Raw genomic sequence first — 16,801 nt, 5'->3', positions numbered from 1 at the left:
CCACCCTGATGACCTCCCCTTGTCGCCTGTGGCGATCTGCCCCCTTTTTGTACGCTTCCTTGGCCCTCTCCAAATGTTCTCTGAGCTGCTGGTGCACCGTCTCCAGTTCCTCTGCCCAATCCTCAGCCTGCGGGCCCTCCTCCTCCTCCTCCCCCTCCCTCTCTGGGAAAGATCTGAGGTCGCGCCCGTAATTGGCCTTAAAGGGCGACACCCCTGTGGAGACGTGCACCGCATTGTTGTAGGCAAATTCTGCCAGTGGCAGGCGATCCACCCAGTCCGTTTGCCGCTGGCTGACGTAGCATCTCAGGTACTGCTGCAGAATGGCGTTGACCCTCTCCGCCTGTCCATTGGTCTGCGGGTGTCTAGCTGTCGACAAGCTGACCTCCACCTGCAGGAGGTTCATGAGCCGCCGCCAGAACCTGGAAACAAATTGGCGGCCACGATCCGAAATAACCCTTAAAGGTAATCCATGCAGTCTGAATACGTGATCCACAAACAGTTTGGCTGTCTCTTCTGCAGAGACCGCCCTGGCACACGGTATAAAGTGGCACATTTTGGACATGAGGTCCACCACCACCAACACTGCGGTCTTGCCCCTGGAAGAAGGCAGATCTGTGATGAAGTCCATGGACACCACTTCCCACGGCCTGTGTGGCGTGGCTAAGGGCTCCAGCAATCCCGGTGGCGCTGCTCTGACCACCTTTGCCCGCTGGCAGGTGTCACAGCCCCGTACATAGTCTCGAACATCTTCCCGCACCCCTGGCCACCAGAAGTGTCTCATGACTAGGTGAGCGGTTTTGTCCCTCCCAAAATGACCCGCCGTTGGGTTGTCGTGCATCTGCTTGAGGACCGTACGTCTAAGCTGGGTGGTGGGCAGGTACAGTGCACCCTTGTAGAAAAGCAGCCCCCTGCGTTCTGCAAAGTCTTTTGCCTGCTCCCCCCCCTCTCAGTTCTCTGAAGATGCGGTTGGCAAATTCATCCGCTGCCGTCAGTGCTGTGAGTTCCGCCTCGCTCACCACTGCTGCTCCGCAGGACCATGCTGACGGGGGGAAAATGTGCCTGGGTGCCGGTGGCGCCTCCTCCTCCATGTACTCTGGCTTGCGGGAGAGGGCATCTGCCCTGACATTCTGCTCTCCCGGGATGTAGTGTATGGAGAAGTTGAAGTTCGAGAAGAACTCTGCCCACCGTATCTGCCGCTGGTTGAGCACCCTGGCAGTTCTCCAGAACTCCAGGTTCTTGTGGTCTGTGCACACCTGGATGGGGTGCTTGGCGCCCACCAGGAAGTGTCTCCAGTGCTGGAACGCAGCGTGGATCGCAAGAAGTTCCCGATCAAACACCGTGTAGTTTCGCTCTGGCTGGGTCAACTTCCTGGAGAAGAAGGCACAGGGTCTCCACTCTCTGTTGGCGTCCAGTTGCAACAAAATGGCGCCCACAGCTTTATCAGAAGCATCTGTCTCCACGCGTAGGGGCGCGTCCTGAACCACGTGGAACAGGTTCTGGTCTGAGGCGAACACCCTCTTGAGGCTTTCGAACGCTGCTTGCGCCTCTGGTGTCCACCTGAACTTCTGCTTGCCTCTCAGGCAGTCAGTGATGGGAGCCGTAACGCGAGAGAAGTTCTTGATGAACTTCCTGTAGAAGTTGGCGAAGCCTAGTAGGCGTTGGGCATCTTTGCGCGTCCTGGGGCTGTGCCAGTCCAGGATGGCCTGCACCTTGTCCTTGTCCATCGCCAGCCCCTTGTCTGACAGCTTGTAGCCCAGGAAGTCCACCTCCTTGGTGTGAAACTTGCACTTCTCCAGCTTCACATACAGGTGGTTCTCCTTCAGGCGCTGCAACACCTCCCTGACATCTTTCACATGCTGCACTGGGTCATCGGAATAGATAAGGATGTCATCCAGGAAGACCAAGCATTTCCTGAAGAGGAGGGACCCCAGGACGTGGTGCATGAAGGCCTGGAAGCATGCTGAGCCCCCTTGCAACCCGAAGGGCATCACCAGATATTCAAAATAGCCCAGAGGCGTGAACATCGTGGTTTTCCATTCATCGCCTTCCCGGATCCTGATCAAGTTGTACGCCCCCCTCAGGTCTAGCTTGGTGAAAATCTTGCCCCTGCGTGCCGCTGTCAGGAGATCATCCACTCTGGGCATGGGGAAAGCCACTGGCTCTGTCACTGAATTCAGCCGTCTAAAATCCACCACAAGACGGCGCTGTTGCGTGTCTTTCTTGTCCACCCAGAAGACCGGGCTGCCCCCTGCTGCCTTGCTTTCTCTGATGAACCCCCGCTTGAGGTTCTTGTCGATGAAAGCGCGCAGATCCTCCAGTTCCTGGTCGGACATGGCGTACAGCTTGGCTGGGGGTATAGTGGCCCCTGGCACCAGGTTGATCTGGCAGTTAAAAGGCCTGTGCGGGGGTAGGTGGTCGGACTCCGCTTCGCTGAAGACCTCCTGCAGGTCCCAGTACGGCTTGGGTATCGCCTCACCCCCTTTGACGTGCATGGTGGCCACCGTGGCTATCGGAGGCCCCTCCCCTGGTTGGTGCTGCATGCAATGTTCCAGGCAAAAGTCCGATCCAAAAGTGATGCATCTCTGGTGCCAACTGATGGAGGGGTCGTGGCGCGCCAGCCAGCTCATGCCCAAGACGATGGGGGGGTCTGAGATGGTGGTGACGTTGAATGCCAGTGTCTCTGAGTGCCTTCCCACCGTCATTTTCATGGGGGGGGGTTGATGAGTGATGGCCCCTCCCAGCAGCTCTCTGCCGTCAATGGTTGCCACGTGCAGAGGAAAATCCAGCTGCAGAAGCTGGATCTGGTGCTCTTCTGCAAAGTTTCTCGAGAAGAAGTTCGCTGACGCCCCACTGTCAATTAGGGCGAGGACCGTCAGGGGATAGCCATTTGGGAGCGTGAGCGTCACTTCTAGAACCACTCCTGCTCTGGGAGGGGTGGGCTGGCTCTGCTCCTCTCTGTGCGGGTGGGTGGGCTGGGGCTGTTGTCTGCTGACTGTGCCTGGCTGCTGCCCCTTGTCTCCTGCAGCCAGGCTTTCCCGTTTCCCTGCTGTGGTGCTGCGTCAGTGGGGGAGGGCACAACCGTTCCCGCCTTTCCTTGCCACTCCCTGCGATGTGGGCAGTCTCTGACGAGATGCTGGGGGGAGTTGCAGAGAAAGCAATTCCCACCCCTTCCCTCCTTGCGTCTTGGCGCCGCTGGGGTTCGAAAAGCCCGCGCGCGCGCGCTATCAATCTGCATGGGTTCCTGGTCCTGGCTGGCCCCAGGCGTGGCTTGAAAGGGTTGTTGGGGGAGTGGCTTCTCCTGCGACCGTGGGAACCAAGCCCGCTTTGCGCGCGTTGCTTGCTTGTCGCTCCACCGGGATTCCTGTCTCACCCCCACCGCCAGAGCCGCTTTGCTCAGCTGATCCATATTACTGGGCTTTGGACCTCTCGAGAGCTCATCCTTCACCTCCTCATGCAACCCCAAGTAGAACGCCGCTTGCATTGGGGGTGACTCTAGTTCCCACCCCAATCTGTGCACCAGCATGGTGAATTTCGCCCAATACGCGCGAACTGTCATATTTCCTTGGCGTAAATTATGAAGTTCCTCCTTAGTCTGGTCCATATGACTATCGGACGAATACATCGTTTTCAAACCTTCTAGAAATAGTTGGACATTCTTCATGCAAGGATTCTTTGTTGCGATTAACGGTCTTAGCCACTCCCTGGCTGCCCCGGTAAGGTGCTCCACAATAAACGCTACCCTGTGCTCATCATCAGGGAACTCATCGTGGTGCAGCTCAAGAGCATACACAATCTCAGTCTCAAAGCCCTGATATTCCCTCGGGTCTCCATTGAACTTGCTTACTAGGGTCCCGGCTCTCCTTCCTGGCAGCACTTGGACTTGGGGTGCCCCTCCCGCCTTGTTTTTCTCTGCATCCAGCTTGTTTTGGAGGTCTACCGCCACCGCCCTTAATTCCTGCTCTCTTTCCTGTAGCGCTCTCACCTGTTCCGCAAGTTGTAGCCGGTCGTCCTGGACCTTCTTAGTCTCTTCTTTAGCTGCCTTCAATTCCCCCTGCGCCTGCAGCGACAGCTGCTGCAGTTCTTGCTGGGCTTTCTCCGCGATCTGCCGCCATCTCTCCGCCTCTGACACGCTCATCCCGGCAACTCCAAAGTAGCCCAAAAAAGGATTCGGAGGTTGCTGTCACAGTGGCCGGAGTGGGCTACTTCAGAGTAACGACGCTACGCAGCTCTGCATTTTATTCTTTTATTGGTGCTGCGTATTTACAGTGCTGAAGTCATTGCTATTTACACGGAGTGATGTGGTCAGTAGGTTTCAGAACCTCCGAATGGCTTTTGGCGCGTCTTTCTCCAACACAAAAGCTTTGGCAGACCCATCCTCTTTCCCCTCCTCTTTCTGCGTAATTCCGGAGTTAGGGGGATGGGTCTCCCCCCCTTATTCGCCCCTTCCTGTCCCACCTGGGACCCTGGCTCCTCTACCTTGCCTGAGCCTCGGACACGACTTCCTGCTTCCCCACTGGAATCGGAACTCTCTCTGCTTTCCCCTGTGCTCGGGGATGGGCTTGAACTCAGGAGGGGAGGGACTTCGCGATATCCCCTGTCCCTCACAATAATGAAAATAATAATGATAATAATAATAATAATAATTTAGTGAACACATCTCTGCAAGAGGGGTTGCTTTAGAGCAGGTGGCTGGGTTGCTGCTCCTGAAAGAGTCCCTCTCTAAGTCAGGAGGATTGCAACAATTTACCTTGCATTTTCCCTTCCTGAGCAATGCTGGAGCAGGTTGTTTGTTATTCAACTCCATGATCTCTTGGATGGGACCAACTACATCCGTTTCCATTCAGTTTCAGGCCTGGGCTTGGCACAGAAACGGAAATCCAAATGAGTTATGCAGCCTAAATGCTACCTACTCCAGTGATGACTGGTCCATTTGGGCAAATGGAACACTTTCCCACCCACATCAGTCAGCGCCAGCCAGCCGCCACCTGCCTGCCTTCTCACTTATGTCAAGAGGGAATCTCTCTGCCTTTCATCTTATTCCTCTTCGGTATCTGTTGCCCTAGTAGAACTCAGCAGGGAAAATGATGAGGCAAAACTAACATTAGCGGACTCTCCTGCTGGGATCTCTTCTTCCTGCCTCACTGGTCCCAATGGGCACCAGTCACCCCTGGCTGCCCCTCTTCTGTTCAGTGAATTATCCCATTTCCTCCATTTTCTGGTTTGCCAGGTAGCAATGCATAGTCACCACTAGGAGGCATAGAGCTGCCTTCAAAGTTGGTAGTACTGTACAGATCACCCATCTCAAACTCCTGTGTTTTTTTTTATGCTTTAAAAAAGAAATATTTTTACATCATACTCCTCTTTATCTTGCTCTTGCATAGGGCCTTCCATGGTTTCCCACCCAAGGGACTGACCAGCATGAGACCCGTTTCATTTCGTTAATGCTGCAGTACCACGAGCCCCCAGAACAGCAGTTCCCAAACTTTTTGGATGCAGAGCCACATTTGAAAATCTTTAGAAACTTTAGAAACCGAAGGCAAAACACCCACCAAAAAAAGGCAAGCCCCCCCCCCGGGATAAAATAGGCACACAACAAAACAACGAAAAACGCATAGCAAACCAAAACAGAGGTACCCCCTGCAACAGCAAGGAAACCAAACACACGCACCCCAAAACAAAAAACCAACAAACACAGTCAAAATGCATACACTCCCCAAACTAAAGTGGAACCCCTACGAACAGCTAAAACCACACACTAACCCAAATAAATGACATCTGGCCATGCTGAGCTGCAAAAGCTGTGAATTCCAATTCATATCAGCTTCAGCCAGTTTGGCCAAGGATAATGTGAGCTGGAGTCCAACAAAATCGTGGGGGCAGCATCCAGGATTTAGTAAGGTTATCTAGAATTGGATTCATTGATTTCCATCCTTTCTCCCAGCATGCTCTGCGCCTGGAAAAGACTTTTACATTTTGGTTCGAATCTTAGTGAAACTGAATCAGACTCTGGGTTTCAGACCAACACTTTTAACGATATTGGTTTCATTTAACATTTACATTTCATTTAAAAGTTAACTTTCCAGGACTGCAGTGCTTACCCCAAAGGGAACATAGTCAATGCAGGGTTACTGGTATTTTGCAATAGGGGAGGTATAGCCATGCTGGGGAACCTAAGAGGTGCCCCCCAAAATCACTGCTTCCTCTGAAGATTTCTGGTGTGGGTGTTAGCACTGTAAGATCCTTTTAGACAGCAGCTTAGCTTTCTATGTCCCAGTCCAGGTACGATTCATTCCGCAAAATCTATTATTTGCACAGACTCTTTCTTTACAGCATCCCCAAGATAAACAACATTGTGCCCTCCCGGTGTTGTGGACCACGGCACCCATCAGCTCCAGCCAGAATAATAAATGATTACGGGAGTTGTAGCTCACATTGCAGTATTGTGGGTCATTTATCTACAACCCTCATAGCAAAGAAGATATTTCCTAGGGCCTTTAAGGTAATCTCCAGCAGTTTTATCAGTCTCACCACTTTAGCAGATGCCCCTTATAATCAGAGAATTTCTGGGTTCGAATGGACTTTAGGAAATTAACCAGGTCAACCCCAATCCCATGTTACTAAGCAAAATTAGGCATGCTAAAGCTATTTTAACTCAATGAGTTTAGGTGCACCCAACTCTGTATAGCAATTAGGCTATGGGTGGCCTTTGGCAATTAGTTTTATTCAGCCTCTGCTCCCTACTTGGAAATTATGATGATGTTGTGTGATTGTAATTACACTGATGATGTTGCCAGAATGACTGAAACAAAATTACAAAGCATTTGCAAACTGATAAATATATGAATGATAATAGACACATTAGAGCTGTTGCCTACTTAAAGAAATATTTACCTGCAGTTCTTTGCATATTACCATGGAATTAACCACAACTGGACATAATTACTTCAGTAATAATAATAATAATAATAATAATAATAATAATAATAATAATGTGTTAGACAAGGACATGGGAGAGAAGGGTTCAGGTTTTCACACAGCCATTAAATTCCCCTTGGATCAGTCACTTTCAGTCATAAATGTGAGGATAAAATGGGGAGAGGGGGAAGCATGTATGGTACACTGAGCTGCTTGGGTGAAATATGGAATATAAAAGTAGCACTAATAAAAAATATGAAAACTTTGCTTTCATAGTAAAGAAAAAGACATAAACATGCAAACAGGCTCACTCCAGGTATCTGTCATTTTGCCCTTGTATGACTTTGTAACAAAAATTGCTCAGCTTTTCACGCTGAACTGCAGAAGAGCCCAAGCTGTACAATTTCCACTCAATGGTCCAGTTTCTAACTGGATTTAATTCTGGAGAACTCCAAAGTGAGCTCGCTGGTTTTTCCAAGAAGCATAGCTTTGCATCCCAATCATAGGGTTTATAACTGCATGGCATAGGTGTGTTCAGGCATTCATGTGAACATGCAAAGGCTCTAAAGTGCGGGTGGGGATCCAGTGTGTTTGTGTGGCATGTACAGAAGCCTTCTTCAGTCCTTAGCTTTCACCATGTTGTGTTGGGAAGATCTGCAGGAGGCTTCTCACAATTTGCTTGCGTCTCTTTTACATGATCAGGGACCTTGCTTTATCAGGGCCACCAATTACTTGTATTAAAGGAAATGTAAGTAGAAGGCCTCCTCATGCAACCTGGGGAGACTTGAGGCGAAGGGCCATGCACATGAGGATGTTGGTGGTGGGGCTTTGCATTCTGCTGTCCATACTCTGTATTTGTTGCATTCAGGCAAACACTTGAACACACCTTTGGGAATAATATTGCAATCCTGCATGCCTCGGAATCCATTGCTGCCGATTATTGTCCTTGTTTTATATTTGAGGGCTTCTGATAGGATGTTGACTGGATTAGACTAGATTGATCTGAGTCAACAGTTTCCTTGCTATGCTCTTCCTTGTAAACTAGGGTTCATTGTGGAGAATGACCACAGCTCAGTGGGAGAGCACGCTTTATATGCAGAAGGTACCAGGTCCATCCTTTTATCTCTTGATTCCCTACTTTAGCATTCCAATCCCCTGCAATGAGAAGAACATCCTTCTTTGGTGTCATTTCTAGAAGGTGTTGTAAGTCTTCATAGAACTGGTCAATTTCACTTTCTTCAGCACCGGTAGTTGGTGCATAAACTTGGATTACTGTGATGTTAAAAGGTCTGCCTTGGATTCGTATCAAGATCATTCTGTCATTTTTGAGATTGCATCCCATTACAGCTTTTGCCACTCTTTTGTTGACTATGAGGGCCACTCCATTTCTTTTACGGGATTCTTGCCCACAGTAGTAGATATGATAGTCACCCGAACTGAATTCACCCATTCCCTTCCATTTTAGTTCACTGATGCCCAGGATGTCAATATTTATTCTTGCCATCTCATTTTTCACCACATCCAGCTTACCATTGTTCATGGTTCTTACATTCCAGGTTCCTATGCAATATTTTTCTTTACAGCATCGGACTTTCCTTTTGCTTCCAGGCATATCCGCAACTGAGCGACCTTTCAGCTTTGGCCCAGCCGCTTCATCAGCTCTGAATCTACTTGTACTTGTCCTCCGCTCTTCCTCAGTAGCATGTTGGACGCCTTCTGACCTGAGGGGCTCATCTTCCAGTGTCATAACTTTTATATGCCTGTTGTCTTTGTCCATAGAGTTTTCTTGGCAGGGATACTGGAGTGGCTTGCCAATTCCTTCTCCAGGTGGATCACGTTTGGTCAAAACATAACTTCTCTAAGTTATTTAAGCCCCTTCGCCACGACAAGGCAGTGATCCATGAAGAGAGTTCCAGAAAAACGTCTACTTCTGCTTCATTGACTATGCAAAAGCCTTTGACTGTGTCGACCACAGCAAACTATGGCAAGTTCTTAAAGAAATGGGAGTGCCTGATCACCTCATCTGTCTCCTGAGAAATCTCTATGTGGGACAAGAAGCTACAGTTAGAACTGGATATGGAACAACTGATTGGTTCAAAATTGGGAAAGGAGTACGACAAGGTTGTATATTGTCTCCCTGCTTATTTAACTTATATGCAGAATTCATCATGCGAAAGGCTGGACTAGATGAATCCCAAGCAGGAATTAAGATTGCAGGAAGAAATATCAACAACCTCAGATATGCAGATGACACAACCTTGATGGCAGAAAGTGAGGAGGAATTAAAGAACCTTTTAATGAGGGTGAAAGAGGAGAGCGCAAAATATGGTCTGAAGCTCAACATCAAAAAAACCAATATCATGGCCACTGGTCCCATCACCTCCTGGCAAATAGAAGGGGAAGAAATGGAGGCAGTGAGAGATTTTACTTTCTTGGGCTCCTTGATCACTGCAGATGGTGACAGCAGTCACGAAATTAAAAGACGCCTGTTTCTTGGGAGAAAAGCAATGACAAACCTAGACAGCATCTTAAAAAGCAGAGACATCACCTTGCCTACAAAGGTCCGTATAGTTAAAGCTATGGTTTTCCCAGTAGTGATGTATGGAAGTGAGAGCTGGACCATAAAGAAGGCTGATCGCCGAAGAATTGATGCTTTTGAATTATGGTGCTGGAGGAGACTCTTGAGAGTCCCATGGACTGCAAGAAGATCAAACCTATCCATTCTTAAGGAAATCAGCCCTGAGTGCTCACTGGAAGGACAGATCGTGAAGCTGAGGCTCCAATACTTTGGCCACCTCATGAGAAGAATCCTTGGAAAAGACCTTGATGTTGGGAAAGATGGAGGGCACTAGGAGAAGGGGACGACAGAGGACGAGATGGTTGGACAGTGTTCTCGAAGCTACGAACATGAGTTTGACCAAACTGCGGGAGGCAGTGGAAGACAGGAGTGCCTGGCGTGCTATGGTCCATGGGGTCACGAAGAGTCGGACACGACTAAACGACTAAACAACAACAACAACCAGGTCCATCCATGGCATCTTCACTTAGAAATAATGATGTGAAAAACCTTATTGTCCGAGACCTTGGGAAACTACTGCTAGTCAGAGCAGACACGCTGGGTCATGGACAATAAGTCTGTTCTCGCCCCACAATGTTTATCTGTGGATTTTTGAATACAAGTATCACAGGTAAAGGAATAGTGGCTGATACAAAAAAATCTAGGTACATCCAATAGCCATAACATACCAGGAAGAAAAAATAGCAACCCTGAAAAAACCAGCCCTCTTTGGGAGCTGGTATTTTGAGCTACAAATCTGTCTCTTTATTTGGGTTGTCCTGGGCAAGATAAAGTGACCAACAAAGTTAATACATAATAATATTGTTGTTGGCATCTTTCCATCTTGGGAAACAATGGAGGAGTGCTTGAAGTCAAACTGTTGGATTTACAGCACCTGCTGTGGCTGTAGAGATATGGGAGAGAGATGTTTTGTTGCAGCTGGGGCAAATGAAGGCATCCAGAGAGGACTTCAAGCACTAGGCTTGTTGCTAGACCAACTGTGCATTACAAATATGTCTGCAAGCGTGACCTGAAGGCTGACAGCATCCCACTGTGTTGGAATCCCTTGCAGACAACCTGCAGTGTCTGGAGACAGTCAGGTCAAGTACTTCAAAAGTGTATGGGAGAACGTGATGCTAATGACCAAGGCCAAGATGAAGGTCTACGAGGCTTGCATGTCGAACATGCTTTATGGAAGCAAGTTGTGGGCAATTTACACTGGTCAGAAGTGACAGCTAAACACCTTCAAATAATAATAAAAAATCAGAAAGGCTCCATTCAAATTTTGCCTCTGCCAAGAAGTCATGAGGCAGACTTAGGCAAGGGACTCCCTCTCAGGGAAAGGCCACAACTCAGTGGCAGAGTCTTGCATGTAGAGGATCCCAGGTTCAATCACCAATGCTGGCGAGTGGCTGGCCATGTGAATACTCAGTACTGACCTGGATGGACAAATGGCTCAGCATTAAGCATCTCCCCATGTTCCTCTCTGAGCCCCATCACCTACCACAGGTGAAACAACACCTGTTGTTTGGTTTGCGAGGCTGTTGGGATTACTGATGCTATTTTTCTCGAAAAAGGCACCGGAACTCCCTGTGATCGCCTCCCTTGTTCCCTTATAATGGCAAGGGTGCCGACCTAAGAGGTGCCGGAACTGAGTCCCAGCGAGTTCCAGCTGAAAGGAAGCCCTGGGTGGGTACCAACAAAAACTCATTACTATCCAACACCCAAAGTACCTAAAATATCCTAAGCTCTGCACATACGTCCAAAGGCAGAGGCAGAGCAGGCATGCGATGCTCCTGCAGCCCTGGAAAGCTGCCGTTTTAAGTATCAGGTACCAAATATTAGAACACAGTGAAACTCTGTAATAATGGCAGCGAAAATTCTTTGAAAGGTGCACATTTACGGATAGATTTGTACAGTCGGGCAGCAAATCGAATCCCCCTCGCTGCCATCTCAGAGGCGGCTTAAAACGCCCCCGGGGCGGGAAAGAAGCGCATCGCCCCCTCACAAGGCCGCGGCAGCGCAGAACTCGCGGAAGGGGGGGGGGGCGCTGGGATCACGTGACGCGCGCCGATTCCACCACGGCTCCCCCCTCTCCTCGGCGCCTCTCTCTCTCTCTCTCTCGTTCTCTCTCTGTGGTGGCTAAGCCGCCTGGTTGGCGGCCTAGGGGCTTCCGGCGGGAACCGGAAGTGGGCTCGAGCTTCTCTGGGGGAGCTAGCGGTTTTGGCGCATTCCGTGCCGGAGAGGGAGACCAGCTTGCACCGGCGACCTTTTCCTTCTCCTCTTCCTCCTCTTTTCATTTTCTTTTCTCCTCCTCCTCTTTCTCCTCCTAACCGGAGCTGCCTCCCCCCCCCCACTCTATTCCCCCCCCTCCTCGGCTTAGCTTGTTCTTCTCCCCGCCTTCCTTCCCTCCCTCTCCGGGCTCGGGAGCCGCCCCCTCCGCCTCCCAGCTGGATTTCAGAGGTGAGCCGAGCTCGGGGGGGCCTCTAGCCCGCGCCTCTCTCCCTTCGCCCCCCCCCCCCACGCCATCTTCCTATCCCTGAGGAGGAAACGTCCCCTCTGCCCCCCGGGGGGAGGGGAAGCCAAGGAATCCCATCTGCTTCTCCAGCACAGGGAACTGGAGTGTGTGTGTGTGTTTGGGGGAGGGGGACAAGATCTATATTAAGGTTGGGGTGAAGTGGCAATAGGTGCACTATGTCTCGTGTGTGAGAGAGAAGGTTAGGAGAACTGCTGAGGGATATCCCGCAACGTGGGGGGTGGGGAGTTGATGGACCCCATGTAAACAGCATGCTTCTTTGTGTTTCCGTTACACGTTTGTGCTCATTTTCAACCTTTTTTGTTTTTCAGTTTTGTGTGTACGTGCGTGTGCCTGGGCAGAAATTAAGTTTGATAAAATAGACAGGTTTACAGGAATGGGTTATGTGGGTATTTGAAGAAAGAGGCGCTGGGGGGGGCAAGGGGGCTGCATTTTGCTTTATTTTACTTAAAAACAGCAGCAGCAGCTGTACTGCTTTGTTGTTACCGTAACTGGAAACACGTTATGCTGTAAACAGTTCAGAGCATCAGACATTACAGAGCATCCAGTCAAGCTAACATCAGGTTAAGAAGTTCGGAGCAGCCAGAACCAAGGACATCTGGGGCTGGTACTAATGGTCAGGCAGGAAAGCAAAGGATAAATAAATGAGTATTTACAGTACTCATTCAAAAGGGAGAACATTTCACACATTTGTTTATACTGTATATATATATATAGAGAGAGAGAGAGAGAGAGAGAAAGGTGACATTAGCTGTCTTAAGTTAAGTGGTGTTTTTTCTGAATAGCCTGAAAGTGAATCCTGCTGTTAGAATGCTGAGGTGTTCACCAGTACCCTTGCTCCAAGGTGTATGTTTCTTGAACAAATGAGGTAATCAGGGCAATTAGTGTGTGGAAGGCGGCCAATTCGATCCAGAGAGCCTGTAGTGTATCAGTGAACTTCACATCCCCAAACACATTCCCTGTAATAAAATAACAGCTCTTTTTCTGTAGTTTTGGAAATAGTTTAGGTTGCATTCTGTACAGGGCTTGCACTGTGAATTGAAACAGTGTTGCATCTGTTGTAACTCTGTATTCCTGGTATTAATGGAAATAAGCATTCATATAGCACATCTATGTATTTCCAACAGTAGTAATCACTTGCATATCATTTTTAAGTACTGTATTCAGACCACTTCAAATAAATTCTCAGTAATCTTTATGTTGTCCAATTAAGATAAATTAATATTATTCACTTATTATGCAGTGGGAGCTCAAACAGAGTGGTTACTTGAGGCAACCTAGTTTGGTTAGACTTTTTCTGTAACAGAGATGTGGTTAATAATTTCATGGCAGAGAAGCCTTCACTTGCATTTGTTTTCCTTGAACTAGTCATGATTAATGCTGTTTGCCTGAACCAAAACAAAAGAGAGCCTCTCTGATAAACCTGCAGGCTATATATAAATGTTGTTAGGACGCATCTCCTTTAGATTTAGAAATGAGATCTTAAGGAAAAATAGCTGGTTTCTTGGTGTCTCTTGCTGAAATGTATAGACTGGAGATAAGTATTGTCTGTGATAACTAAGCTAAAGAAAACATTTAATATAACACACAACCTATGGAATGTCACATCCTTTGGAATTTATTTTCTTAACGTTTCATGAAGGCCACAACCTCCCCATGGCTGAAACAAATGGATAAATTGATGCAGGATCAATCTGTTAGTTGCTACTACTCAGAACACAACCATCGTGTTGAAAGATGGTATGTTCCAGATCTTAGGTCCAAGAAGAAGTAACATTGAGAGTATTAAAGCAACATACCCATGTGGGTGTTTCCCATGACTGGCATAATGTTTAAACTTGATCACTTGTTCCTATACATAGAAAATTAGCATGCCTTTCATCTGCATCACAGATTCTTAAGGTACTAATGCTACATGCAGAAATAAGCAACCCACTTTAAAAGTGATGCAGGCAGTAGGTTGTCAGATTGTGAGGACTAATGAGACATAGGTACAGTATTGCCATTCTGCTGTTCATATAAATCACCCTGTAGCCTCTGGCTACCCATTTTAAAATAATGCTGATCTTGATGGACTGTTGATAGAATCTCACACTGAAATTCTGTTTCTAATGAAGTAGCAAGAAATTTTGAATGCCCAGGTTACTGTGCCGCTGGAATGTTTCCAGGTTATGTTTCTGTGTACAGTGGTGATTGTTTATTTGGGCATTTATACCCTCATTTTCTGTAATAAAATCAAATGTGACATGGCTTCCAAATAAAAATAAAGATCACAACAAAATTAAAAATACTGTAGCATTAAAAAAGATCACATATTCACATAGAAATTGGGGAGAGGCATTCCAACTCAATGGGTAAAGCACATTCATTGTCTGCAGAAGTTCCCATCATGTCCAGGTAGGACTGAAGATTCCTTTCTGAATCACTGGAGACTTCCTGCAGATTTTGGCAATACTGTACTGAGAGAGATGAGTGGTTGGTTGGTCTTGTTACCAGGCAGTTTCCCTTGTTGCTATTAATTCTCAAGCTTTGATTATGGAAGAAATAACTATTTCCAATATCCCTTGATGTATAATCCTCCCACATTTGCATTAAAGTGGTAAAATAATAATTTTCAAAACCCTTTAGTCCAGGCACCCCCAAACTGCGGCCCTCCAGATGTTTTGCCTACAACTCCCATGATCCCTAGCTAACAGGACCAGTGTTCGGGGAAGATGGGAAGTGTAGCCCAAAACATCTGGAGGGCCGAAGTTTGGGGATGCCTGCTTTAGTCACTGGTTAGTTGAATTCTAATTTTCTTTACCTTATGCTATTAGTCAGCAAGGAGAAAAAGGGGAAGGTGGAAAATAATACTGCCTTGAAAGTATTTAAAAGAATAGAACAGGCAGAATTTATTTTTAAAAGTAGTGCAGCAGAGGATATCTTGGGCAGTGCATGTATGACATGAACAATCTCATTCCTGACTGGATGGCTGAGATAAGATTGTATTACTGAGCATGTGATTTAAAAGCTCAGATAGTTTCAGCATTACTGTACTAGGTTAGAATGGCAAGTTGTGGCACATCCCCCAGGTTGCAAAAATGACAGCAGGGTTGCTAGATTTGACAATTTTGTTCAGTTTCATTATTTTATTTATTTTATAAAATTTATACATGGCTTGAATGGAAAAATCTTCACAAGCATTCTTGCTCATTTTTTAATTAGCAACATGTACTTTATGTTATTGCATAATCTAAAGAGGATGAATTTTAGTACTCAACATATATGCTATATAATGTGACCATGGTTAATTTGTTGGTACTGTTTGAATAGCCACCCAATTCCCATAATGATGAATTTAAAAATGTAGTTATCAGCCAGCGATGGAGGTGCTTTTCTCCCATTTAGCTGTTAATCAGGGAAACAACTGAGTGTTTCCCAAGTGCTTGTAGACTTCAAGTTCAAATTGTCACATTTTCCTACTCATATTTATATTTTATGAATATTATGATTATTTTACAAAATCAATATTAAAATAAGCAGAAACTTTGGGAGTATACTGTGAATAGGCGAGAATAAAGCTTTATCAATTTTGAGGAAAGCAAAACCACATCTCAGCTGTTATAAAAATCATTGGATTCCAGCAATATGTGAAGAAATTTCATATTTGGTCAGGGCTTTTTAACAACACTGTGCAAACACAGAATTAAGAGAGCCCTGTAACAGAATGAGATAATATTGTTAATGGAATAATGAAATGTGCAGATAAATATCTGGGTTTATGCAAAGTAAATGGAGATTAGATATGGCTTTAAAGCATGTACTACAGCCAGGTGTGTTTATGATAAGGAAAGTGAACAATGATGTGACCTAAGGAAATTGCTGGTTTTGTTCATGAAAATTAGCAGAGCTTTGGAAGCTATGAAAGAACTCCGCGATTAGGTTATTTCAACAGAAAGTGAAAATCCACTGCAGGAAATTGCTGGTTGAAAAGAATCATGTGATTTGGTTGGACATTTTAGCTGTTAGGCCAGAGGACTGTTTCATATACAGTATGCCTGTTGTCATTAGCCCATTTAACAGGCCTTATCCACCCAATCATCTGCTTCCCATGCTGTGCCACAAATTGCTTATGGAACTCCTGAATTAAAAAGCAGACTGCATTGTGGATAATGTGTGAGAAGAACTCTGCTGTCAGGTCATCACAGTAAAATTCTTTGGGCCACCATTTGCTAGTGGCTGGGTATAGGTAGATGCATATTGCCAAATTTAGATGAGGCTCATTTTTCCTGTAGTCGCTGATTGAGAACTTCAGCCCTCGAGTCAGGTGATGCATGTACCAATCTTTCCACATGGCATCCTGTTTCAATCTGCTTCCTTCCTGCCTCAGTGTCTCAGCCATTTTTTACTAGAACGTATTAGAACTGGCTTTCCTGTTGCTTGTTTTCTTCCCTTCCTGTATCTTTTGGCTTTCTCACTTAACTGACTGACCCAGTGTGTCCATTCCTGGCTGAATATTCTTTGTTATGATTCTGTCCCAGCCTTCTATTTTAATACTGCCCTTCCACTCCTGTTCCTAATGCAAACTGGTTTGGCAAATCTTACATAAAGCCTGAAGAATTGTCCTCTGGGACACTGACACCAGGAAAAGTGAAGAGATCTCCTGGATAAACAGAACTGTCTGCTTCCCTGAATCATGGCTGCTGATTTTGGTGGTCAGAATTGTCATAATATTGCAGATTTGTTTCTTGTCTTGATGATGACTATCTGAATTTTATAGAGGATTCCAGGGAATTTTCATGAATGTGCTCTGA

The 16,801-nt window shown here is 46.8% G+C and overlaps 1 protein-coding gene across 5 annotated transcripts in view; it reads left to right on the top strand.

Moving 5' to 3' along the window:
* Window positions 1-16,801, top strand: part of WDR37 (WD repeat domain 37) — a 66,862-nt gene that overhangs the window by 5,693 nt on the left and 44,368 nt on the right. The window contains exon 1 of one of the 5 annotated variants that reach the window (XM_088653746.1): window positions 11,535-11,935. The exons of 1 other annotated variant lie outside the window; for it this stretch is intronic. The gene's annotated coding sequence lies outside the window, so the exon portion shown is untranslated. Of the gene's footprint in view, window positions 1-11,534; window positions 11,936-15,818; window positions 16,703-16,801 lie in introns of those variants that run through there. 3 more of the 5 variants (XM_035129073.3, XM_088653747.1, XM_035129072.3) reach the window with 3 other exon arrangements.

This window comes from Zootoca vivipara, chromosome 11 (genome assembly GCF_965207765.1).
Source record: "Zootoca vivipara chromosome 11, rZooViv2.hap1.1, whole genome shotgun sequence".
NCBI classification, from domain to species: Eukaryota; Metazoa; Chordata; class Lepidosauria; order Squamata; family Lacertidae; genus Zootoca; species Zootoca vivipara.
The sequence above is the reverse complement of the archived record's forward strand: the minus strand, read 5'-3'. Positions and strand labels throughout refer to the sequence as shown.